The sequence below is a fragment of the Macrotis lagotis genome, chromosome 6 (genome assembly GCF_037893015.1).
Source record: "Macrotis lagotis isolate mMagLag1 chromosome 6, bilby.v1.9.chrom.fasta, whole genome shotgun sequence".
Taxonomy (NCBI): Eukaryota; Metazoa; Chordata; class Mammalia; order Peramelemorphia; family Peramelidae; genus Macrotis; species Macrotis lagotis.
This window is the reverse complement of record NC_133663.1, coordinates 47,427,813-47,454,207: the sequence shown is the minus strand read 5'-3', so window position 1 is coordinate 47,454,207 and position 26,395 is coordinate 47,427,813. Positions and strand designations below refer to the sequence as shown.

General features: G+C 36.8%; 2 long non-coding RNA genes and 1 pseudogene across 2 annotated transcripts in view; 1 reads left to right on the top strand and 2 right to left on the bottom strand.

The window, feature by feature from the left end:
- Positions 1–26,395, bottom strand: part of LOC141491636 (uncharacterized) — a 68,061-nt gene that overhangs the window by 29,460 nt on the left and 12,206 nt on the right. The gene's annotated exons all lie outside the window — the stretch shown is intronic.
- On the bottom strand, positions 4,469–6,657 carry LOC141491635 (uncharacterized). The gene is made up of 3 exons (XR_012469678.1): positions 6,427–6,657; positions 5,470–5,597; positions 4,469–4,522 (listed from the first exon to the last, which is right to left on the bottom strand). It is a non-coding gene; the product is annotated as an uncharacterized LOC141491635 (long non-coding RNA).
- Positions 7,042–8,728, top strand: LOC141490817 (fructose-bisphosphate aldolase A pseudogene; annotated as a pseudogene).

The following is a 26,395-nucleotide window of genomic DNA, read 5'->3' as shown; positions in this document are numbered from 1 at the left end:
GACAAGGAGAAAATATTGAAAACAGCCAGAAAGAAATAATTTAAATATTTTTGGGCCACACCCAAGATAATACAAGATTTAGCAACTTTAAATAAAAGGATTAGATGGTTTCGAATATAATATTCTTGGGGGAAAGGAACAATGAAATATAGGACTTTTAAGTATTCTTGATGAAAAGACCAGAGGTAAATGGAAAATCTGACTTTCAAATACAAGATTCAAGAGAAACATTAAAAGGTAAACAGAGAGGAAATGATAAGAAATTTAATAAGGTTAAACTGTTCACATTTCTATGTAGAAATAGATAGATGATAGATAGATAGATAGATAGGTAGATTATACATAAATAGATTATAGGCAGAGGGCAGAAGATATGAGTTGACTATGAAGGGATGATAATTAAAATAATAAAACTAAGGGGTGAGAGGTAGGGGGACAAGGGAAAAGGGAGAGGTAAAATGGGATGAATTTTCTCACAAAAAAAATAAGCAAGCAAAACCTTTTACAATAAGGAGAAGAAGAGGGATATGAGGGGAAGTGAATGAATGTTATTTTCATCAGAATTTACTCAAAATGGGAATATCATACACACTTAATTGGGTATAGAAATCTATCTTACCCTACAAAAAAGTAGGAAGGTGATAGAAGAATGAACTGCCTGAGGTAAGAGGTAATGAGAAGCAAAATGCTTTTGAAAAAGAACAGGGTGAAAAGAGAGAGAATAGAATCTGAATGGAGGTAAATATAGTAGGCAATAAGTTCTCTCCAAAGGGATACACGTAATGGGTTATAAGGATGAGCTTGGAATCTCTACTGTATCTTAGAAGTTCTTTGGTTGTCTTTCTCTCTCCATTGTTTGGCTTGTTGGCCAAAACTTATAATAGTCAATAGGTTCTCATTGTTGGGGATAAGACTCTAGCTTGAAAGATTTATAAAAAAAAACTGTTACTGTTGTTTTAGGAAGAAAAAAAGCATGTTTTTTTTCCTTTTTATTGATCATTTAAATGAATAAAAAAGACTTTTCTGCTGAATATATTCTAAATTTGACAGCTCCATATGGTAGAATATATAATGTGACTAGAAACTGGACCAACTTTATTTTGGTCCAGCTAGGGAAGCTCTACTCATGTCCATGGTGTCCCTTACTCAGAACCGCAGAATATATAAACTGGCAAGATCGATCCATTTTGATAAATCAGCTGTATCTGATCTCTCCCTATGCCAACTTGCAGCTGCTAAGCTTCTCTCTAATGCAAGGATTTAGAAATGAGTATATTCCAATTTTGGTTCTCATGATTTTTTACTGGACTAATGAATTGCTTTGGGAAGACTTTTGATCAATTACTGTATACAGAATGTTTAAAATGAGATATATCATAATTAGAGGTAACAAATTTCTTGCGCTGTTTGACAGATTGATTCCTCAGAGGTTTGGGGGAGGAGATATTTTCCATTTTTCAAGTTATCGATTTCCATGTTTAACAAAATGATGTGTTAGCCAACACTATCTCATAATTTCCAGTTTTCAAAAGTTTAATGAAGAAAAAGAAAATGTCTTTCTGATGTTTTCAGAAATCCCTTATGCAGTAAGAGTAGGAGGAGAAAACATATGGTCTTCAAGCAATACTACTGAGAACATTCACCTAGATCAAAATGATGAAATGTATTTCAGCTGTCACCACTGTTATTAGAGCCCATTCACGGCTGGCTTATTTTGCCAACAAGAATCCTCACCAGATCAAAATGATTGGAACCTGGCCCAAGACAGCTGTGGCCTGGATAAAGAGAACAGGATTGTTTTCAGTTTCCTGGATACCAAAAAAAAAACAGGAGAGGCCATAGATGGTCAGTTAGTGAGCCTGTGCTAAGCTTCTGTGCGTGATGCTCTCATTAAAGTTAATAGGATAGCTTTGTTTGCACCAGTTTCATGAGAAAGAGTTCAAATTTACCCTACAGGTCTATATCTGAAAAGTAAGAGACTCGTATAAGTCACACAAGGACACATGTCATTAGCCAGAGAAAGCATAAACACAATCAAAGGCAACTTTTGGAACCTGGGAAAAGACTAAAGATTAAATCAACGTAACCTTTCTCTTTTATAATTCTTACTGTTCAAGAACTAAAAAGACATTGAAAGATTATAATAGACTGGAAACCACCAAATAGTTTTTTGACTGTGGTACAGTGATAAAGTATCAGCCTAAAGTCGGGAAGACATCTTCCTAAGTTCAAATCTGGCTTCAGGTACTTATTATTTGGGTGACTTTGAGCAATTCACTTCACTGATTGCCTCAGTTTCCTCATCTGTAAAATGAGCCAGAGAAGGAAATGACAAATCACTCCAATACTCTGCTAAGAAAACCTCAAAAAGGATCACCAAGAGCTGGACATAACTGAACAAATTATACAGAAGGAATTTGAGTGATAAAAGAGTATTAGCCACAGATAAATATTTAACACTTATAAGAAAATATAGTCATTGGTCAAAGTTCTTCCTAACTAACCCTCACAAGAAGTGATGAACATATTAAAAATTTAGGGTGATAGGTTCATAAATTCAGAACTGAAAGGAACTTCAACTGAGGTTTTCTTACCTCAGTCTAGCACTTTTTCCATAATGCCCTGCAATTTATTCACCTTTTGTATTTCCATTTGAAGAATAAGACACTTAGGGGAAATACAACAATGCATTGGAATGGAGCTCAGACTGGAGAGGAGTGACAGAGAGAAACAGAGAGCTAGATAGGGCAAGGGACCAAACTTTGGTGGATTGCAACTCTGAAACCCAGAAGAATAAGGACAGAGAGAGTACAACTTCAGTAGAGGACAACTATGGCAGGAAGCAGAGCAAGAAACTGTCCTAGCCTTGATCCGGACAGCTCCCTCCTAGGTCTTTTCCCAAGTCCTGGAGGAGACAGTCATGTGGATTTATGAAGGCAGAGCTTGCAGCTGTAATATGAGGCAACTGCCCACCGAACCTGACATGATGAATCTTCTGGAGATACTTTCTTCTACCAACCAGGAGATCTGTATAAGACTCATTGATATATGAGGTGCTAGGAATGGTTCATTTACTTGATCATCACCTCTTATTTGCCTATATGCTTTTTCAATTCAGAGAGTGGGGAGAGAGGGAGGGAGGAAGGAAAGAGGAAAGGGGAGGAGGAGAGGAGGAAGAAGTAAAAAAGGGTAAGAAAAAGAAAAAATGGAAAAAAGAAGAGGAGGAGGAAGAAGGAGAAAGAAGGTGGAGAAGAAAAAGAAGAAGAAGAAGAAGAAGGAAGAGGAGGAGGAGAAAGAGGAGAAGGAGATTTATGTGTCTTATATTTTTGTGCACTTTTTAATCCTCTATTAGAATGCAAGAGTTAAGTATTATTTCATTCCTGTACCTGTAGCTGTATCCCTCACATGAAGGATAGGATACTGCCTACCACATAACAGGGACTTAATAAACATTGGTTGATTAATAATATGCCCAAGACATCACATAAGTAGTCAATTATAAGGGTGGGATTAAGTGATTAAGATCCACTACTTTTAAACTTTGACTCATAGTCATGTCTTGTCAAGTCTTAAAAAAAAATTCCACAGCATCTGAAACTCCTAAAGACATCCCATGACTATATTTTTCACACACTTTGACTCATTATTGGAAAATAGCAATGGAAAAGTATATATCTAAAAGGAAGAGATGAGATGAGTAGAAGAATAGCTTTGTAGCTCAATATATGTACTTCTGCACCATCTCCTGTTACCCAATGGTGCCCAAAAAAATTCTGGGCTGGTGTTGTGAGGTCCAATTCTTGGAGTCTGACACTCAAAGTGTTAATTTTCTTTGATTTAGGCCCTGATCCCAGATTATTCTGGGAATAATTTTCTGAAAAATTTTAGTGATGGCTTGCATCTAGGTTTCTCCCAAAGTAGATAACTGAGTCGTCAGTTCCCACAATAAGGTAATTGCATTTGGAACAATGTTTATTGTTGCCAGTGCAGAAAATGAATGAGATCCCCAAGAACCAATGAAGGCCTTCAGAAAGGTTTATTTAAATAAAGAAAGTCACAAGAATGCTGAACAAATACATCTCATTTACCTAGAACCTGCCTGGACCAAGTAACCCTGGTCAAAAAGAAGCATTGGGAAGGTTCAGATATACCCTGCCCCACAGGGTAGCCTCTATTGACTAAAGGAATATGCTGTGAGGTAATCTCCTTTCCCTGGGAAATTTTGTATTAACTTTCTGGAATCACTTATTCTCAAGTCCCATTTTCAGGAACTGTTGTTCCTGAAACTTAATTCCTCCACCCTGTTTAAAAATAAGTATAGGACAGCTGTTAATTCTACCACCACAAAAAATACACAATATGGACACAAAGTATTCACAAGAGTCAGTCTATGATCTGTATTCTGAAAAGGAAATTGAAAAACAGTAGCAAACAAGGAGCTGGGGTTATAAAAACTCATTCCTTGGGTCTCTGACAAGTATACGATGCTCATTATGTGTTTCTTCTGTAGACATTTTTCTTCCTGGAAGAAAGAAGAAGGGATAAATCCTTCCTACTGTCCTTTACTGAACTAGAAGTCCAAGGAAGAGAAATTGAATTAAAAGGGGGAAAAAAGTCAAATTATTTCCTTGATCATGTTTTTAGACCAGGGAGGAAAGGGCAGTTCAATTAAGTAGAGTCTGCCTTTCTTAATTCCCTGTTGTCAATTATCTAGAAGGCAGTCCCAGGCACTAGAGAACAATCAGAGGTGTTCCCTGTGTTCTCAGTAGATATAAGAAAACATATCTTCTTTCCAGTCTCGGTTAAAGTCTCACTTTCTGCAAGAAACCTTTTCTAGTCCATCTTACCCACAGTCCCTTGCAGCTGAGATCATGCCCAATTTATCTCCTATATGACCTGTTGACACAGAGTTCTTCCCATAATGTCTCCATCATCAGACTGTAAGACCCTTGAAATAAGGACCTCTGTGAAAGGAGCAGAACCAGAAGAACATTGCATACAATGTCAGCAATATTGTATGATGATTAACTATGAATGACTTGGCTATTCTCAGCAATGCAATGATGGAAGACAATTCTGAAGAGCTTATAATGAAAAACGTCAGCCATCTCCAGAGGGGAAAAACTGATGGAATCTGAAAGCAGATTGAAGCCTAACCTTTTCACCTTATTTTTCTTGGATTTTTTCTGTGTTTTCTATCATAACATGACTAACATGAAAATATATTTTTAATGACCATGCATGGATAACCTATATCAAAACCTTTGCCTCCTCAATGAGTTTCAGAGGGAAAGGAAGGAGAAAGTTTGGAACTCAAAAAAAATTAAATTAAATTAAAAAAACAGTAACTATTTGTTTTCATTAGCTGTTGGGGAGGAGGGAGGGTTGGTCCTTCTTTATATTCCCAGAATATTCCCAGCACAGTGTTGGACTCATGGTAGATGCTTAATAAAAACTTATTGACTCAACATTTGACATATCTGCCTATATAGGTGATATCCTCCTCCAAGGGACCAAGAACCTGCAAAATCAAGTTGGCTGTGGGATTCCTCCAATTGTTCAGTGGTATCCTTTGATCACTAATATACTTCATGTTCCTGAAGGAAGAAATATAATGTTAAAAATGTGCCTAAAGTTTAAAGGGGGAGGGGATAGAAGAGATAGGGTGGTGCATTAAAACTACAAATCACCAAGTCACCTGAAGGGTATGTGCTAATTTAGAAAGACAAATCTCCAAGTGGATAGCTATAATGGGCTATAATCAAATATCTGGATATGTGATAGAGTATAACAGTATGCAAGTTGTTTGAGGGACAGGGACTCTGGACTTCCATAACCTCAGGGTCTTTCACAGTGTCTGGCATGGTAAAGATCTAATAGATGCTTTTTGAGATGATTGGGTTGATTTATTAGCCCAGGATCCCAGTTAGCCCAGTTAGTAAGTTTCTGAGGTAGGATTTGACTTCAAGTTAAATGACTCCGGGGTGGGTGCTATCTCTACCACACCATCTAGCAGATGCTTGTTAAATTGAATTCAAGGATGAAGGTCTCTGCTTATAAACGTGGAAAATTTGACTTTTCAGTGATATTGAGAGTAAGGGGTGTATCATTAGGAAAGATCCTTGCAGCCAAGAATATAACTCTAGAGGGGCAACTAAGTGGCACAGTGGACAGAGCACTGACCCTTAGCTGTGTGACCTTGGGCAAATTACTTAACCTCATTTCCTAAATATATGTGTATTACATAAATAAATTTATATATATGAATATAGTAAATATTTCCATTTATAGATATAAAACCCTAGAGTAGAGGTAAAAAATATTTGGAAGAGCTGAAAGAGGGTAAACACATTGGTCCATGAATCAATTCTTATTGCCAAGAAGAAATCTTAGATATAGACTTATTGTACCTAAATCTCTCTTTACCTAAAGTCACCTTTTCAGCATTCATTTTCTTTTTCTTCCTAACTTCTTCCTTAGGCCAAATCAAATCTCATCGATTACTCCCTCCCACCTGCTTTGGGTTGGATATTCAAAAATCTTTTATTTCTCCCACCATAGAAAATAAATAGGAAGAATTCACAGTGAACATTCCAAAAGAAAGTGCATTTTAAAAGTACTCTCTCCCTCTTCCCCATTACTAATTTTCTCCTTGTTTTTAACCTTAGTGCAGAAGGAAGAAAACCGGATCTGGAATCAAAATGCTGACTATTTCTGTGACCCTGAAGAAGTCACACTACTTCTCAACCTCTTTCCTCATCTAGAAAATGAAGGACTTCTGAAGAAGCTTTGAGCTCTGTTTTTTTAAACAGGGAGGTTCTCACCCAAGACCAGGCTACTACAACTGTATTATATATTCAAGTAAATTATATATTCAAATAAATGAAAATAATATTCTCTCGGTCTCTCAGCTGCCTTGTCTATGTTCTCTCAATGAATTGTTAAGCCTTTACGATGTGTTAAGCATTGTGAGCTACAATGGAGACCCTCCCTACCTATTAGGAGTTTGCATTCTAGTTAATGAACAGGTGAGGAAGGGGATGGAAAAATGATTCCCTAAGAGGAGCAAGTGCACTTTCCCTAATATCTAGGGAAGATCTACATTCAGACCCTCACACACCCACTACCAGTCTTAGTTGAATGAAAGGCAACCTTCCAAAAGAAAAGAAACAAAGGAAATAAACCCACCTTGCAGGGGAGGTCCCTTTAAATGGCCAAACTCCGCCCCCTCTGGAGTTCAATAGTCCCTATTGGGCCATGGAATGTGATGAGGTTCACATTCTGATTGAACATAGTTTTGTTAGTTCCCACTGGTTCTCAGTCTAATTCCATCTCACGAGGTCAAGGTTCCCAACAGAAAGGTACAACTGCCAAGCGAGTATGGCTACTTCCCCAGCCCTGACACCGGATCAGAAAAAGGAGCTAAGTGAGATTGCTGACCGACTGGTGACTCCCAACAAGGGCATTCTGAGCTTGGATGAGTCCCTCTGTACTTTGAGTAAGCGGTTTACAAGTCTTGGCCTTGAGAACTCAGACAAGAACCGACGCGCCTATCGCCAGCTATTTGTGACCGCCGAGGATGAAATATGCAACTACATCGGAGGGATCCTACTTTCCCATGAGACATTCTATCAAAAGTGTGATGATGGCCGAACCTTCCCAGAGTACATCAAGTCCAGGGATACTCTGGTGGGCATCAAGGTGGACAGGGGTGTGGTAGCCTTGGCAGGGACCAATAATGAAACCACCACCCAAGGCCTGGATGGCCTGGCTGAACGCTGTACCCAGTACAAGAAGGATGGAGCTGATTTTGCCAAGTGGCGTTGTGTATTGAGGATTGGGGATGATACACCCTCTCCTCTTGCCATCTGGGAAAATTCCAATGTGATGGGTCGGTATGCCAGTATTTGCCAGCAGAATGGCCTGGTTCCCCTCATTGTGCCGGACATCCTCTCTGAAGGAAACCATAACCTTCTTCAGTCTCAATATATCCTGGAGAATGTTCTGGCTTCTGTATTCAAGTCTCTGAATGACCACAATGTCTTCCTTGAAGGGACTGTGCTTCAACCCAACATGGTAATAGCAGGTCATGACTGTTCCCAGAAGTATAGCAGTGATGACATCGCCTCAGCGACTATCAAAGCTCTGCGTAACACCGTGCCCCCTGCAGTCCCTGGTGTGGCCTTCATGTCGGGAGGCCAGACCGAGGAGGATTCCACTTTGTTCCTCAATGCCATCAATAAATGTCCCCTGCCCAAGTCATGGAATCTGACCTTTTCTTATGGCCGAACTCTACAATCAGCTGCTGCCAAAATCTGGGGAGGGAAGCCAGAAAATGTCAAGCAGGCCCAGCAAGAGTACATCAAACGGGCCAGGGCCATCAGCTTGGCTAGTGAAGGCAAGTATTGTCCAGGCACTGGTGTAAGGGGAATGTCACACGGCAATGAGTCACTCTTTATTGCTGTCTACATTTCTAAAAATCCCTATGCGAATTCCTAAGTCAGAACCTTCCATTTGTGACCCCAGGAAGGGAAGACTACCCAACACACCTCCACCTTGAGCTGAGACTGGGATCCAAACCTTTGTGTTGCTCCCCCCCTTCACTCTAACTTGTGCTTTGTCATAGCCCTGCGTGAACCTAGGGATTCCTTTGCAACCCACCTTCATCAGTAAACAACTATTTAACACCAACAAGAAAAATAAAAATAAAAACAGAGCAGGTGATAAATTCCTGATGTGCATTGTTGATCATTTCATCCTTCAGAAGTTGAATGACAATTTTGGACCTGAACCGACTGAAGTGAAAATAGTAGAAACCCTGCAGGGGTCTAAGGATATATTATTTTAAATCCCAGATATTTAGGAGGGAGCACTAAGTCTGATTTGTATCTTAGACTTGAGCTCAAAGAGTTCAAAAATAGAATAGCTAAAGTCCTTAACCTGAACCTCTAAAAGGGAAATCAGCCTATGAAGTAAAGGAAATTGAGTTCCTTTAAGCGAGTGCAGTCACAATTGATAACAGTGAGAAAGAAACGGAGGAAGGATCTCTTAAGATGCCCAAAGGAGACACATTAGATGCTCACCAATGAGCTCAGGTTTTTAAAAAAAATACATATAAGAGACAGAAGGGAGAGCAGAATGTCAGAGTATTTTATATTTTTAAATAAAAATTAAAAATAATGTCAGGAAGTCTAAAACTCATTATAATCTGAGTATTAAGATGAGCACTCAAGACAACCAAAAATGGCTTTATAAAAGTTATATTCAATTTAAGGAAGACCAAGGAAGGGAGATGTATTCTACCTGAAGAGTGGATTTGATTACAAATGACAAGGTAGATCTACTCATAGCCCTATTTTACTCTATTTCTGTACCAAGGGAAAGGGTCTTCACATTGAGAAAGGAATGGTTAATAGAAAACTGTGTTTCTAGCAAATAAGGAATGTTAGGAGATCACTTCAAATAGTTTTAAGTCACTTGCTATAAATGAAATAGGTCTGAGGGTCATGCAAGAAAGTAAGGTTGGGAGTCCATTATATATTGGTAAGTTAAGAGTATTGTGATGATTGTGAGAGATGTTATAGGTGAATCTAATATTTAAAGAATGAGAGTGGAAGGTGCATACTCAAGCTATGAAATATGGATCATTGACTGTACTGTCAATTTCTGGTAACATTTTAGGATGAATTATTAAAAACACAGTTTACAAACTTAGGGAAAGAGCTGAACCACTTGAATCAGCATGAGTTCATTCAGAATAAGTCAGACAAACTTTTACCAGATTATTTGCCACCATGAGAAGAGGGGAGGGAAGGGACGATGATAGAAAAACTGTAGAACGCATAAACTTGGATAAATGTTGTAAACTACCTGCATGTAACTGGAAAAATAAAATTAAATCAAAAAAATAAGTCACACTAAGCCAATCTGATTGCTTTGTTCAACAGAACACCTGATTAGTAAACCAGAGAAATGTTTTCAGTCAGAAAGATTTCATGATACCCTTTTAAACAAGATTAAAAGATATAAGGTAAATGATGGTAGAGTTAGGTGGGTACAGAAGTGAATGAATTGACTGAAAAAAGTGGTGACAAATCAATTCCATCCTAGAAGGATATCTCTAGTAGAGTTCTTGTCAGTGCTCTAATTCTGATGATGATGATGATGTTTGTCCTTGATTCCCAAAGAAAACCATGACATCAGGGAGGTGATGCCATGACAAACCCATGAATTGGATTTGAGTGAGGGGAGTGCTGTGCTAAGTCACCAGCCTCACCCTTTCTTCTGGAGTCATCTGGGTCCAGTGATCAGATATGGGCCAGGACAACTGGAAATGGTTCCAGGTGTGAGGCATCAGGGTTAAGTGACTTGCCCAAGTTTATACAACTAATAAATATCTGAGGCCCAATTTGAACTCGTCTTCCCGACTTCAGGGTCAGTGCTCTACTCACTTCTACCTTCTACCTGCTCTCAAATTCTAATGAACATGTCATATCAATGATTTGGATAAAAACATAGAAGACAAACTTATCCAATTTATCCAAAAGATTGTGACAGTTAATAGATTCAAAGACAAAATTTGGATTAAAAATATCCTAACATTGCATAGCTGAAGATCATAGTATCATATATTTAGAGATGGAAGAACCTTAGAGGTTATTTAGTGCAATCCCCTAATGTACAGGTGAGTAACCTCATATCCACAGAGGTTGTTGAAAAACATGCTCAAGATCATAGAAGTAGAAAACAGCAATGTGAAATCTGAGGACACAACCTCATCAATCCCCCCACTGTATTTTATAAAGTCTATAAAGACTGTACTACTGAAGCATATAGCAGGTAGCAAGAAGAAAACTGATAGGGACAAATTAAAGTTCTCTTCTTGGTTTCAAATTACTTATGCAAGTAGAAAATAAAGATGGCAAAAATAATTCCTTTGGAAAAAGCATAGGTATTCTAGTGGACTACAAATAAGAGAAACAAGCAGAGTGGTACGGAAATCACAAAAGCTAAGTAACATCAGACTTTGGGAAAAGAAATAAAAATAATGGAGGTGTTGATTTCATCAGCCTCTTGCAATAAAAATACATCTGGAGTCATGCTTTCTGGATACCATATTTTAGAAAGGACACTGGCAAACTAGAATGTGCTAGATGAACCTGATCAAAATTAGTGCAGGAAACAAAAACATCACCATCTAAGGCTCAGTTTACAGAACTGAAGGCATGTAGCCTGGAGAAAATAAAACTTAAGGGATGTACTTATCACTGTCTTCAAATAATTGAAGGATTGTCTTAGAGGAAAAGGATTAAATATATTTGTTCTATTTTGCATGAGAATGGAGTATCTTGGTAAATGGATGGAAGTTACCAGAAAATTCCAAGTTGATATAAGTAACATCACCTTAAAAAATATAGGTAGAAACGAGAAAGAATTAGAACCAAGAAAGAGTAAAGGCAGGGAATTGCCTAATGTCCCCCAAATTGACCTACAAATACTTTTAAAATCATGCTACAGAATGAATTCTAGAGTGGCAGAACCAAAAAAAAGGATGGGGGGGAGAAACAATTTTCCAGTCCAAGACTGCTTAGTAGGTTGGCAGGAAAAGACTGTCTCATAGGGGTTAAGGTAGAGTGCAAACCAGCTTAGACTGAGCTCCAGTAAGGCAGCAGCAGACCTTGGGGGCAACTGAATCAAAAGTTGCAGCTACTAGAACCCTCAAACCAACAGATTATAAGGGGATCTGACAACTGATCAGAAGTTTACAAGGAACCCTTTACTGGTACTGGATATAGGACTCTGATACATTGATCATACTCCAGGTCAAAGACCCCAGATGATCCTATGGCAACAGGGGAGGGGGTTCTCCAATTATACTTCCAGTATGAAGAGTGCTTGTGGTTGTACATTGACCAGGAGAATGGACCTCATCTTTTCTTAAATCATACTATGCTGGTTGAACTCAAAACTAACAGGTCCCCAAAACTAGTTTTGAAAACAGCAGCACAAGAAACCTGAAGCTTGGAAAAGTGTCCCCTCCACCTGGGAACAGACTCCAATTTAAACATAAAGTGAAAAATCAAGAAATAGGCTGGAAAAAATGAGCAAACAATGAAAAAGAATCGGACTATAGAAAGTTAATGTGGAGACAGGGAAAATCAAGGCACAAACTCAGAAGACAAGTCAAAACAACTGCATTCATAAACTCAAAGTAAAACGTGAACTGATCTCAGGTACAGAAAATATTCTTGGAAGATTTCAAAAAGATTTGAAAAATAAGAGTAGAGCAAAAATTAGGAAAAATGAGAGTGAGGCAGGAAAATGAAAAAGCATCAACAGCTAGGTTAAAGAATTCACAAAAAATACTGAAGAAAATAACATTAAACAACAGAAATGGCAAGAATTTCACTAAAGTGGAGAACTCTTTTAAAAGCAGAATTTGCCAAATGGAAAAAAATGTACCAAATTTACTGAAGAGCAAAACTCCTTAGGTAACAGAAACTCACTGAAGAAAATAATTCCCTCATAAGGGTCCATATTTGGGGGTGAGGGGGTACTATGTTTACTCTTAAACAAGAATACTTTAATAATGTATAAAAATCATTTGTATAAAAATAAACAAATTAAAAAAAGAAAATAATTCTTTAAAAAATAGATTTGGGCAAATGGAAGTTAATGACTCCATGATAAAATAATCACCTGGCCATCAAAACTGAGTATAATCCTTCTGGGGGAGTGGGGGAAGAGAGGAAGTGAGCATTTAATAAAATAGAGAATTTGTAAGTATTTCTTAATGACACATGTGAATAGAAAATTTTACTTTCAAATACAAAATAAAAGCATAAAATGTAAATGAGAAAGACAAATTATAAGAAGTTCAATAAGGTTGAACTTTTACATGCCTACATGGAAAGAGTTTACTTATAATGCCTTAAATTTTATATGTCATTATTAGAAAAGTTAGAAGGTATATTTGTAGACAGAGGGCATGGTTGTGAGTTGAGTCTAATGTGATGAAATCTAAAATAAAATAAAATTAAAGGGTAAGAAAAAGGGATGTAGAAGCGTGAAGGGAGAGGTAGAATGGGATAAATTATAAGCATGAAAGCTTTTCTAGTGGAGGGGAAATGAGAGGAGTGGATAATGCTTGAAACTTGTTCTCATTGGAATTGGTTAAAAGAGTGAATAACAGTCAAATGGGTATAAAATTCAAAGCTAATTATTGTCATATTAAAAAAGTTGTAAATCATTAATGATTAAAGAAAGGCAAATTAAAACAATTCTGAGGTGCCACTCACACCTATCAAATTGGTTGATGTGACAGAAAAGAATAATGACAAATGCTAGAGGAGATGTGGGAAAATTAGGACAGGACATTAATGTATTGTTGGTAGAGTTGTGAACTGATCCAACCATTCTAGAGAACAATTTGGAACTATGCCTAAAGGTTATAAAATTTACACTTTGTTCTAGCAATATAATTAAAAGTCTATATCTCAAAGAGATACTCAAAAAAGGAAATGATCTATATGTACAAACATATTTATAGTAATTCTTTTTGTGGTGGCCAAGAATCGGAAACTGAGAAAATGCCCATCAATTGGGGAATGACCAAAAACATTGTGGTAAATGATGGGGAAAAATACTATTGTGTTATAAGAAATGATGAGCAGAATGCTTTCAGAGAAACCTGAAGAGGCTTATCTGACTTGATGCAAAAGAAAGTGAGCTGAACCAGGAGAACAATGTAAATCATACCAATAATGCTATATAATAATCAGCTGTGAATGACCCATTCTCAGCAATATGATGAACCAAGACAATTCTGAAGTATTTATGATGAAAAATGCTATCCCCCTCTGGAAAGGCAACTGATAAACTCTGATTGTAACTGAAGCATAACTTTTAAACATCCTTTATTTTTCTTCATTTTTTTGTGGATTTTTTGCATTTTGTTTTACAACATGATTAATATGGAAATATGATTTGCATCATAGCACATACATAAGCTATATGAAATTATTTGGCTTTTCAATAATATTGGGAGGGATGAGTGGAGGGAGGGATTTGGAACTCAAAATATTTTTTTAAAATATTAAAAGTTTCTACATGTAATAGGAAAAAAATTTTAACTAAAGTTAAAATCAGCTGAGCTGCCCTCAGTAGTTAGAACTTCAAGTTCCCTGTCCCTGGAGATGCTGAGAAACAGAGACAGACATAGACAGATAGAGACAGGAGAGAGAGAGAGAGAGAGAGAGAGAGAGAGAGAGAGAGAGAGAGAGAGAGAGAGAGAGAGAGAGAGAGAGAGAATCTCACTTGTTGGATATATGACAGAAAGGTTCCCTGATTTGAGTAGGGGATGGAATTAACCTTTGAGGTAGGCTCTTTTCAATGTGAAGTCATAGAATTCTAATCTCTGGGTCTCAATTTTTCTCTCTAAAAATGATCATCATGATCTACTCATACTCAGTTTTTAGATCTTGATAGTGGGGATGGGGGGGAGGTAAATTAAAACCATTATCATTACTTTGAAGAAAGGAATCTAAGGGAATAAGAGATGGGGCAGATTTTTCCACTTCTGATATCCTTCAATAATTTTAATAATTTTAAGTTTAAACACTATAACCATTAAATAAGCAATGGTTTTGGAATCCATTTCATCTTAAATCATTAGTAGAAAGGAATACTATTATTTATGGAACCCCCTAAACACACACACACACACACACACACACACACACACACCTGCTAGAGCTCCTAAATAACACTACCCTATAACTATTTGAAATGATCCTTCTCTGACAAACGAATTCTCTAGAGGTCACTAAATTCTCCAGATGGGCATCTAGGCTAGAGCTAAATCCTCTGAAGGATTGTTACATCTCTCAATAAGCATTTAAAGAAAAATACTGTATAAATATTGAAACAATGAGAAGACAGGAGACTCATAAAAAAATTTATTTTTAAATTGAGCCAGATTAGACTTTGCAATGAGGGAAGGGAATTCATTACCTGTTAAATATTTCATTTACATAAAGCATGTGATGGAATTTTGTTCAGGACCATATGAACTAATTTTCCAAGTGAAAACATAGCCACCTGGGTAGAAAACCATTGGAAAAAGGAAGGATAAATTATAAGAGTAACCAGTTGGGAAAAGGCATTTGGTTTGTTCTGTCTTACAGAGGAAAATGAAATATATTCCAATACTTTTAAATCCAATGGAAAGCTTTTTGAATTATGATATATTTCTTCATGAAGATATGCAGCTGAAAGATTACTAATCTATATCTAATCTTAACAGTATATGTAGAAAAATAGAACAGCAATCCCCTTTTATCCTCTCTCATTTTTCAGGAGACCCAAATTCATTACCAGATTACCAAGGTCTGCCCATCGTTGCTGTTTCAGAACCAGCACAAACTCATTTGTCAATTTTAAGTCTTAACCCAATCTCTCCAACTAGTAAGGTAGTGAGGGATGATTGCTATAATATCAAGCTTTTATAGTCATATTTTAATAATAGTAATAGTAAAAATAATAAGTAATGAATGCCTTGATCTTTCTTCCTTTTTCCTTTTTCTTTCTCTTCCTTTTGGCTTCCTTCTTTTCTTTCTTTTTTTCCCTCATGTTTTCCTTTTCTTCTTCTCTCTCCCCCCTCCTTTCTTCCTTCTTCACTTCATTTTCCTATATCTTTCTTTTTTCCTTCCTTTCTCCTTTGTCCCTGTAGCAACCATGCAATGTAGTGGAAAGTAAACTAACTGGAAGCCAGAAAAGAACCTAGTTCTAATTCTCCCTTATATATTTATACTGAGTGACTTTCACTTTGCACCTGAGACTCAGTTTTCTCATCTGTGAAACAGAGAAATTGATATCTTTAGTAATCTCCTACAAATGTAGTAAGGGTAACATGAGATAATAGGCTTATGACATTTTTAAACTTTTTATGATATCAAAATCTATTTTAATATTTTTAAGTTCCAAATTCTCTTCTTACCTACGACCCCTCATCCATTGAGAAGTTAAGAAATACAATATCCATTCTACATAAGAATTCATGAAAACATTTTCATATTAACCATGTTGCAAAATAAAAAGGCAAGAAAAATAAAGTGAAAAAAATATGCTTCTATCTAAATTCATAGTTTATCAGTTCTCTCTCTGAAGTAGAACATATTTTTATTATTTATGAGTCTTTTGGAAATGTGAATAATTGTATTCAGAGTAGTCAAGTATTTCACAATAATTATCATTATAATATTGTTGCTACTGTGTACAGGATTCATTTTATATCAGTTAATTTAAGTCTTCCCAGATTTTTTGGAAACTTTCATCATTTCTTCTTTTTTAAAATTTATTTAAGGCAATGGGGTTAAGTGACTAACCCAAGGTCACATAGGCAATTATTAAATGTTTGAGGTCAGATTTGAACTCAGGCTCTCCTGACTTCAGGGCTGATATTCTATCCACTCTGCCACCTAGCTGCTCTGACTTTCAATGTTTCTTAAAGCACAATAGTATTCCATCACAATGATATACCACAACTTGTTCAACCATTCTCTAATTGAGATGTATTCCCTCAATTTCCAATTCTTTTCCAGCACAAAAAGAGCTGCTATAAATATTTTTGTATATAATAAGACCTTTCCCTTTTTCTTTGATTTCTTTAGGGTATAGACCAATTAGTGGTATTAATGGGTCAAAGGGTAATATATATTATAATATATATATGTATATATATATACTTTTATAGACCTCAAGACATAGTTTCAAACTAAGACTTCATTAACAGTGCATCAGAGAAACTATTTTTCCCACTTCCATTCCACTATTTGTTACTTTTCTTTTCTGTCATGTTAATCCATCAGATTGAGTGTGATTTGGTACCTCAGAGTCATTTTAAATTTCATTTCTTTAATAATGATTTTAGACAATGTTTCATGTGACTATTGAAAACTTTGATTTCCTTTTTTTTGAAAACTACCTGTTCATATACTTTGATCATTTATCAATTGAGGCATAATGCTTATTTTCATAAATTTTATTCCATATCCTATATGTTTGAGAAATGAGGTCTTTATCAGAAAGGAACTCTGGGGAAAAAATGTTTTCAGTTTCTTTCTTTACTTTAAATCTGGCTGAATTAATTTTGTTTGTGCTAAGCCTTTTAAATTTAATGTAATCAACATTATTCATTTTACCTCCCATGATCCTCTCTGGTCTTTGTTCATAAGAGTTTATGCATATATCTGATAATTAATTTTTCTAAGCTCCCCTAGTTTACTTGATATTACCCTCTGTGACTTAACCATGTACTCATTTTGAGCTTGCCTTGCTATGTGGCATGAGTTGAATTGTTGTTCTATGACTAGTTTCTATTAGACTTCTCTCCAACACTTTATTAAACTTAAAGTATCATATAAGTAGAGAGATTTTCAACTATTCAGTTAAATAAATTATATTAAATGACAAGATCTGACATTATTTACTTAATTTTAGTTGGACTTCATGCAATTAATAAAAATGATTATTGGTTTTATGCTCCTTTGTATGCTCCACTATGGAGGTTATTGGTATAAACTAAAAGTTAATAAATTTGTGTTTTCCTAGCATTTCTAAATATCTTGTATTATACCTAGGACTGGAAATAGGGAGGGGTTCAGATCTGTGAGTTCATTGATAGTGAACTCTCAGTGAGAAAGTTCTTTCTACTGAAGTATATCAGCTGCTGCCCCACAATTTTAATCTAAAAGAAGCACCAGGGGCAGTGAGAGGATCCCTGGGCACAAGACCAAAATGTATCAGAGGTAAGATTCAAACCTAGGTCTTCTGTATTCTAAGGCAAGTTCTCTATTTCAGGTACCTTTCATCCTTGAATTATCTGAATTAATATATCATCAAGGAAAACAAATTCTACCCATAAGTGGAATTTAGCCATCTACCCACAATGACAAGACCATAACGTCACTTCTGCCAGAAGGTGTAACTTAAACTTCTGTGATTTCTGAGATTTCTGCTAAAATTCCAACACATTGAATAAACTTAAAAGTTGGGGGGTTTTTCTTAATTTTTTTAATAGTGTTCTCTATAACTGGGGGGAGGGGGGAATGATTGAAACTACATCTATTCACTCAGACCATTTAGTCTATAATATCTATAAAAGCTTCGTGCTAAAGTAAGCATCCCTCCCTATTACCCCCACCTCTGTCTTCTCATTTATTCATTTCCCATTAATTGTAAAATGAAAATGGAAAGAGAATGAATTTTTTAAAGTCACTTGCCATTGTGGAGCATTCTTAATTTCTTCTAAGTGTACTTTGGTTCTCCCTAATTTGTATCTGGGGGTAGCTCAGAGTTACCATGTGATACACTTATTTCTCATATTATGAGCAATTAGATAGTATAGCCAAATTCTCCACCTGGCCACCTTCAGCAATATCTAGTCACCAAGAGGGAGAAAAGAAGTTAAGAGTCCCTTTGGGTCTGTTCCTTTTAGCATTCCAAGTCTTGACTCCCTGCAGTGGGTCTCCCGCAGTGGGGGAGTGCACTGTTGCAAATAGATCTTACCTTTGATTCTGACACTGCCTCCAAGGGGAGTGAAGCAAGAATAAATACTATTTTTACACTGATATTTTGTTGTTGTTGGGGAGAAAGATCTGTTCTGCCTGTTTAGAAGTAAGGGACTTTTTCTTTAACATTTCCTGATGCACTTACTCCTTGGCTTATCTATTATGTTTACATATTGTAAAAAATATGACTGTACTTTTTTAAACATGTGGCCTCCAGATGACTTTTGTTCACTGGGACTTGGTCGTCCTTCCCTAAACTTAGCTATCCCTTTGATGCTCTTGGTCAGCTGAAAGTATTCTCATCATAAACTTCAACAACTTCCTAATGAATTCTATAACAAAAACATTTTTCATTTCATCTGGGGTCATCATACTTAGGAAAGCATTTATTTTAACAACAAAAACTAAAGGGACTCTTCCAATGACCTTTGGAGACCTTGGAAATTGTCTGTCCCCACCCTCAAAATTGAAAACATGGTGGAAACCATTTGGATAAGAAAAAATAAATTAGTAGAAGTCTCCTATAGGCTTTTTAACCAAATTGTTAAAATGGTTTATTTTTATATAAATCATGAAACTGGCAAAACATCATAATGATGAGTAATTCCAATTCTTTTTTTTTCATTCTACTATAGGCATATGTAGCACCCCATTTTGGCTGCTCCCCCAACTCATCCTCCCAAGGAATTTCTCTGGAGGAAGGCTGCTACTATGAGATAAGCTAATAATATTTTGACTTCTCTTTCCTCATCCCTTGTGAGGATAGAAGAAGCAACAAAATCTGTTATCTTAGACTCAGGAAGAATTGATTAATGAAGTAAAAGCTGTGGGAAGCTTGGAGAAAGTAAGTAAGTCATTATCACAAAGGAAAGAGATGCAATGTCAGGCTTATCCTCTATACAAAGGAGGAAAGATGATTTCAAAGTTGTTTGGAAAAGTGAAAAGTGCAAGATTGTAACAAATTAAGAAAGCACAAGAGTAGAAACTCTAAGAAAATTCTAATGGTAAAATTGCAAATGACCCCAAAGAGGGAGAAAAAGAAATGATATTGAAAGAGAGAACTTTACTATATTGTTAGATTCCAAAGAGCTCATTTTGAATGAATTAATGAATGCATTAAAAACAAGTTAGTAAGTATATATGTATGTGTATATATATATATATGTATATATATATATATATACATATATATATATATGCACTAATCACTGGCAATACAAATAGAAAGATGAGTCTGCCTGCACTTAATGCCTGTGCAACCTTGAATAAGTCACTTATAGACTCAGACTGTCTGGAACTAAGTTTTTTCATCTGTATAAAAAAGGAAAAAAAGAAGGATGGAAAGAAGGAAGGAAGGAAGAAGAAAAGAAGATGGGAAAAGAAGGGAAAGAGGGAGTGAGTGAGAAAGGGAGGAAGGGAGACATGGCAGGAGGGAAGTGAAGAAGGAAAGAAAATTGAAGGAAAAAGAGGGGAAAGAGGGAGGAAGAATAGAAGGAAGGAAATAAGGAAGGAGGGAGGAAGGGAGGAAGGAAAGAAGGAAGGAAGGAAGGAGAAAAGGAAGGAGGGAGAGGAGGAAGAAAATCAAGACTAAAGAATAAACACAAAACTAAGGGTAATAGGATACACTTTTTTAAAGTACAAGGAAGACATAAACTCACTGATCGGGAAAGCGGGTATAAAGTTTATAGAGAGAATGATTATTTAACCCCTACTTTGATTCTTTTTTCTCTATCAAAGAGAATGTCCTTCAAACTGAAAAAAAAAAGCCCAGAAGATTGAATAATACCCGTGTCAGAAAGAATTTGCAAATAAGATTGCAAAATTGCATTGTTGGTTCCATATAAATGTTAGCTATTAAAAAGGGATTGTTTCCCTCTTGGTAGCCTTTATATCCTTAACCCCAAGTATAGTGCCAGAAATACAGTCAACACTTGATAAAAGTCTGATTGATTGATTGATTGATTGATTGATTTCCAAAGACAATCCCTTTTGGATCATTAAGACATATTGACAGAATCCCTCATAATATTCTTGTGGACAACATGAAGTAATGTGGTGAGGTTCCAAGTAATTTAATTCTGGCAAATGAACCAAAAGAGAGAGAGAGAAAAAATAATGGTAGCTGATTCGTCATGTCCAAAGAGTATTGACTAATGAATTGGTGTCAAATTAAAGAACTCTATTGAAATTTCACAGAGCTCTATTCTTCATGCTATTGATAATTTAATTGTTCTATTTGACAATCTTATAAAACAATGTTATGTTCATGTCCATTTTAGGCTATATTCATAAATTTATGCACACACACACACACAGATATGTGCAACACAAAAATAAACAGTAAAGTGAGTTGCCCAAGATTGTGTAGGAATTAGGTATCAGAAGAAGGACTTAAGCTCAGGTCCTCTAAGGTCAGTTGATATTTGTGATTAATAGACCAGGACCCAGAAATGAAGTTTACATTACTGGTCTAACTTAAGGTCTCATGCCATCCTTCACAACTAAACAGAAAGTGTCCTGTGGACCATCAGTTTTTTACCTATTTTCGACTTCAAGCATAGCTTGTCTGCCATATTCAGAAACTGTCACCCCTTAGAATTGAGTTCTCAATTACCATGGCAATGGAGGGAACTAGAGAAGGAGTAGAACAAGGGGAGCCCCAGCCAGTTTCTCTCTTTTTAGCTAAAAATTGATTTATCTCTTTGCACTGTTTTTGTAGATTTCAGAAAATCCCAAACTGAGTAGAGTTACTGGTCTTAAACTGTATTTTTTCCTGTGGTTCCTTAAGGAACTTACCTAAATTCCAGATTTCAAATCTATCTTGTACTCTAACCATAAAGGAGGTGTAAAAAATCATACACGCAAGGATATATTTTGCATCACCTTGCCACCAACAGCCTTTAAATGACAATCGTCAGCTTTATAGGAGTACTAACCCAGGAGTAAATATAATGTATATGTCATTTTTATTCCAGACAGGAAGACTGAAGGCAGTTACTTATGAATGACAGTAAATTGTACCAAATTCCAAGTAAATTTTAACAGCCTTTTAGCTGCACTTTTCATATTCACATACTCATTAGTATTTTAATTTTTAGGTATATGGCTCAGGGTTTTCAATAAAACATCTAGGAAAACGACAAATGGAAAAGTGTCTCCTTAGCAACCTAGTGATGTAGGGAGGGTAAAGGTGATATACAGGACAAAGTTTCCAGAAATCATTCTGGCAATTATGAGGTTGAAGCCTTCCCCTTCTATTACTAAATACAAGAATTATCACTAGAAATAGGTAGCAACAATTCAGGGTGCTGGCCTAGGTCACATAAAAATAAAATCATGAAAGGTTAAGAAAGGGTGCCAACCAAAACACTCCAAATTTTTACAATATTGAAAATGCTAGGCAAAAGGCAGACAGCTAATTGCCCAGGGACCTTGACAGATGTTGGCATTATTAATTACCCCCCAGGGTCATGCAAGAATCTATATTCCTTTTATGTTATTGATAGGAAGTCAGCATTTGAAATGATAATACTATCTATTCCTAGGAATGTTTGTGATATGGAGTGAGTGAAGTAGAAGAGAATGAAAAGAAATTAACCACTTTGTCAGAGAAAAGGAAGTTTTCCCTAGATCTGCTGTATCTGGGGTTCCTTCTAGCCCCCACCCCCACCCCCATTGCCATGATGATGGATTGATCAGGAAATTTTTCTTGACCATCCAAATTTACCTCTCCATAACTTCCAATTATTTCTCTAACCACTAGGGTAAGAGAGGAAAAGCTCTGGAAGTGAGCCAAGAGTTAAATGTTTTCTGTAAATAGCCTGTACAAAAAGTGAGAAGCAAGGCTTTAAAGCAGTGGTGGTCATCAGACCAAGCAACCTTTGGAGAGACCTTGACTCAAATGTTGGAACATAGGTGGAAGAAGTGAAGTTTCCCTTAAATGGTAAAATTAGTCTTAATGGTCTTTTGAATTTATTTTAGTTGGACTATTTACTCACCTATGGTGAGATAGGGCTCTCAAGAAAGAGGAGGATTCAAGACTTCTACAGGGTGAAAGACATAACTGTGGGTTCCGTGCTGTGAGGATACCCATGAAATGACTCTGACCCATAAAAGGAAATACCTTCCTCTTTCAGGACATTAGGGAAAATATAAACTTGAAAAGACACCAAGGGCTCCAAGGAATCCAAGTGACATTCTAGGCACTTCATTTTACAGTGGCAAATCCCTGCTTAGCTCAATGTGTTCCCTGATCAAAGAGGTCCAGAATAGTTCTTCCTTCTACCCCCAAAGCATCTGTACTAACACAACTTATCTTCTTACCTCCTCCTACCAGTCCAATATTCCAAATGGAGTGAGGAGAACCTCTGGTACCAAAAAGCCTTCCTACTTCAAGCCTCCCTCTATACCTGATAGCCTTGGAAAGGGAAACTTTCAGTTGAATGATGAGATCAGAAGTCATACTGCAGAAAGGTAAGAGGAGAGGAAAGGAAACAGAGACAAATATTGTAGACAGCCTTTTCATAAATAGGAGTTTATCCATTAAAGAGAGGAGAGAGATAGGATGATGGTTAAAATTAATGGAATAATTTTTTTGAGAATGGAGGAGATACTGTCATATTTAGAGATAGTAGGAAAGCAGTCACTAGACAATCAAAGATGAAAGATTAGAAGGTCGGGATGATAAAAGGAAACAAACTTCTGGAGAAGACAGGATTGAATGGGGTCCCTTGTGCATGTAGAAAGGTTTGACACACCAAGGTGTAAGGTTACCTCTTCATGTGATTCAGGGGTGATGAGATAGTGATAGGAGACAATTGAGGGTACAAAATGAGAGGGGTAGAATGATACGTAAGTTTTTCAGTACAAAATAATGTAAGTTTCTCAACTGAGAGTGTTGGGAAAGAAATATTATGAAGAGGTTATGAAGAAGGGAAAGGTTTGGAAAAGCTGACACAGTGAGTGGAAAGGTAAATGGATTAGGAAGGTGTTGAAGAATTGTCTTGTTAAAATTCGGGTCCAATTGAGATTTTTATAACATAAATTTATAGTGGACCTACTTGACATGATTTCCTGCTTTTCTCCAATTTTCTTCAGTAGCACTTGAATGCTAATATTACAAAGGCAATAGATATTGGGGATGATCCAAATGCTGGGGTCTGACAGGGTAAGGTCTTCTATAGGATAACAGGACAAGGCACTCTAAGGAATAAAACAGCTTTGCTTGATTGAAACTGGTTTACCAAGGCTTCAGAATAGGGAAGAGAAAGAGTTTGACCAGAATAGGGTAAAGAATTGAGGGATAGAGGGCGGAGCCAAGATGGCAGCATGAAGGCAGGATTTCCCTGAAACATGTTCCCCCAAAAACTCCAAAAGTCATCAAATTATGACTCTAGCCAAAATTTAGAGAGGCAGAACCCACATAAAGACTGAGTGGTACAATTTTCCAGTTCAAGATAACTTAGAAGTTCCACCAGAAATGTGTGTTTCACTGGGAACAGGGGTTAGAAAAAAGCTGCAGCACCACAGCACAGTCCAGGGATCACCACGAACAGCTTGAATAGATGGTGAGAGAACTCTGCTGCACCAGAGAGCAGGAGTACAGACCTCAGAAACTACTAAGACTCCATAGTCAGGATTACACAGGATTTGGCATCAATCTACATTAAGGGCTCATAGGGATTGGAATATGATATTCTGGAAGGCAAAAGATCTTGTTTTATAACCAAGAATCAACTGTTCAGCAAAATTGAACATCCTCTTTCAGGGGAAGAGATGAACTTTCAATGAAACAGAGGACTTTCAAACTTTCCTATTGAAACAACCAGAGCTGAACAGAAAGTTTGATCTCCAAGTACAGGACTCTGGTGAACCATAGAAGGGGTGGATGAAATGGACAAACTATGAGGAACTTAGTGATTTGTTTTGTATTCCTGCATGGGAAGCAGATATTGATAACACATATGAATTTTCTCATTTATAAGAGCTGTTAGAGGGAGCATATATAGACAGGGCACAGGAAGGAGCAGAATATAATAGCAGAATATAGTAAAAAGATGGAGGCAATGGGTAATAAAAGAAAGTAATGGGAGGAAGGGAAAGGAGATGAAGAAGAAGCTAAGAAATTTCACATAAGAGGTAAGAAAAAACTTTTCTGGGGAGGCTAGGTGGCAACACTTAATAAATTACCTAGCTGTGTGGCCTTGGGCAAGCCACTTAACCCCATTTGCCTTGCAAAAACCTAAAAAACAACCTTTTCCAATGGAGTGGAATGGGGGAAGGCAAGGGGGAATGAGTGAGCCTTCATTCTCATCAGAAATGGCTCCAAGAGGAAATAACATACACACTTAATAGGGTATAGAAATCTATCTTACCCTAGAGAAAAATGAGAAGAAGGGGGGTATGATAAGGGGGAATAGGGGGAAGGAAGGCAGGGAATAGGTTATAGAAGAGAGGCAAGATTGTGAGAGAGGGTACTCAGAAACAATACACTTTTGAACAGGGACAGGATGAAAGGAGAGAAAATAGAATAAATAAGAGTGGGAAGGAATAGAGTGGAGGGAAATACAACTTGTAATAGCAACTGTGGGAGAAATATTGAAGCAACTTCTCTGGTGGACATATGATAAAGAAGGCAACTAACCCCAGAGACAGAGCCAATGGAATCTCAACACAGACTGAAGTCTTTTTTTTCTCTCGCACTATGCTGGAGATTTCTCATCTTCTTGCGGGGAGGGTATGTTTAATCTTATAACAAGATTATTGTAATAATACAAAATTTAAAAAAAAATTAAAAAAGAATTGAGGGATATAGGGTTTAAAGTACAAAAAAACAGACCTTAGGTTTGCAAGCAGAGAGAAAAGGAAAGTGCCAACAGATTGTGATCCAGTGAAGGAATGGCATGAATGTTGATATAAGAGTGCTGTGGGTAATGGCAAGATCAAGAGTTATGATGATCTCTGGAAGAGTAAAATCATGGGAAAGGATTGAAATGAGGAAATGGTAGATCAGGATGTTTGAGGGAGTAACAACATGTATGCTATAGCTCCCTAGTTTGTGAGCAGGCATGAAAGAGAAGAAAAAGACTTGAATCAAAACTTAACTCACTGAAGAAGAAAAGGGAGTGATTTGGAGGTTGGTAGACAATAGCTACAAAAATTCTGATCCAACCAGTACAAAGGCATCAAAATAGGAGACAGAATTTCAGGTGTGAAAAAAATATTGAGTAGGATAATAAAATACACGGAGGGGAAAGACAGAGAGAGGAGAAAAGAATAAAAGAATACTGAAAAGAGGGGTGGCTAGGTTGCACAGTGGATAGAGCACTGACCCTGGAGTCAGGAAGTACCCGAGTTCAAATCTGACCTCAGACACTTAATAATTACCTAGCTGTGTGGGCTTGGGCAAGCCACTTAACCCCATTGCCTTGTTAAAAAAATAAAAAAAAAAGAATACTAGAAAGGTAAGAAGAAGCCAGATGTGGAAAAAGTTTTAAGTGCCAAAAAAGAATTCTGTATTTGTTCCTGAAGGTAATAGACACTGGCTTTTACTGAGTAGGGGAGTATGAAAACATTGACAACTGAGCAGATGAAGAATGAGTGTGGGGAGAATTTTAAGGCAAGGAGAATAATTAGAAGTTTATTACAGGAGCGGCTAGGTGGCATATTGCATAAAGCACTGGCCCTGGAGTCAGGAGTACCTGGGTTCAAATCTGGTCTCAGACACTTATTACCTAGCTGTGTGGCCTTGGGCAAGCCACTTAGCCCCATTTGCCTTACCAAAAAAAAACCTAAAAAAAAGAAGTTTGTTACAGTAGCATAGATGA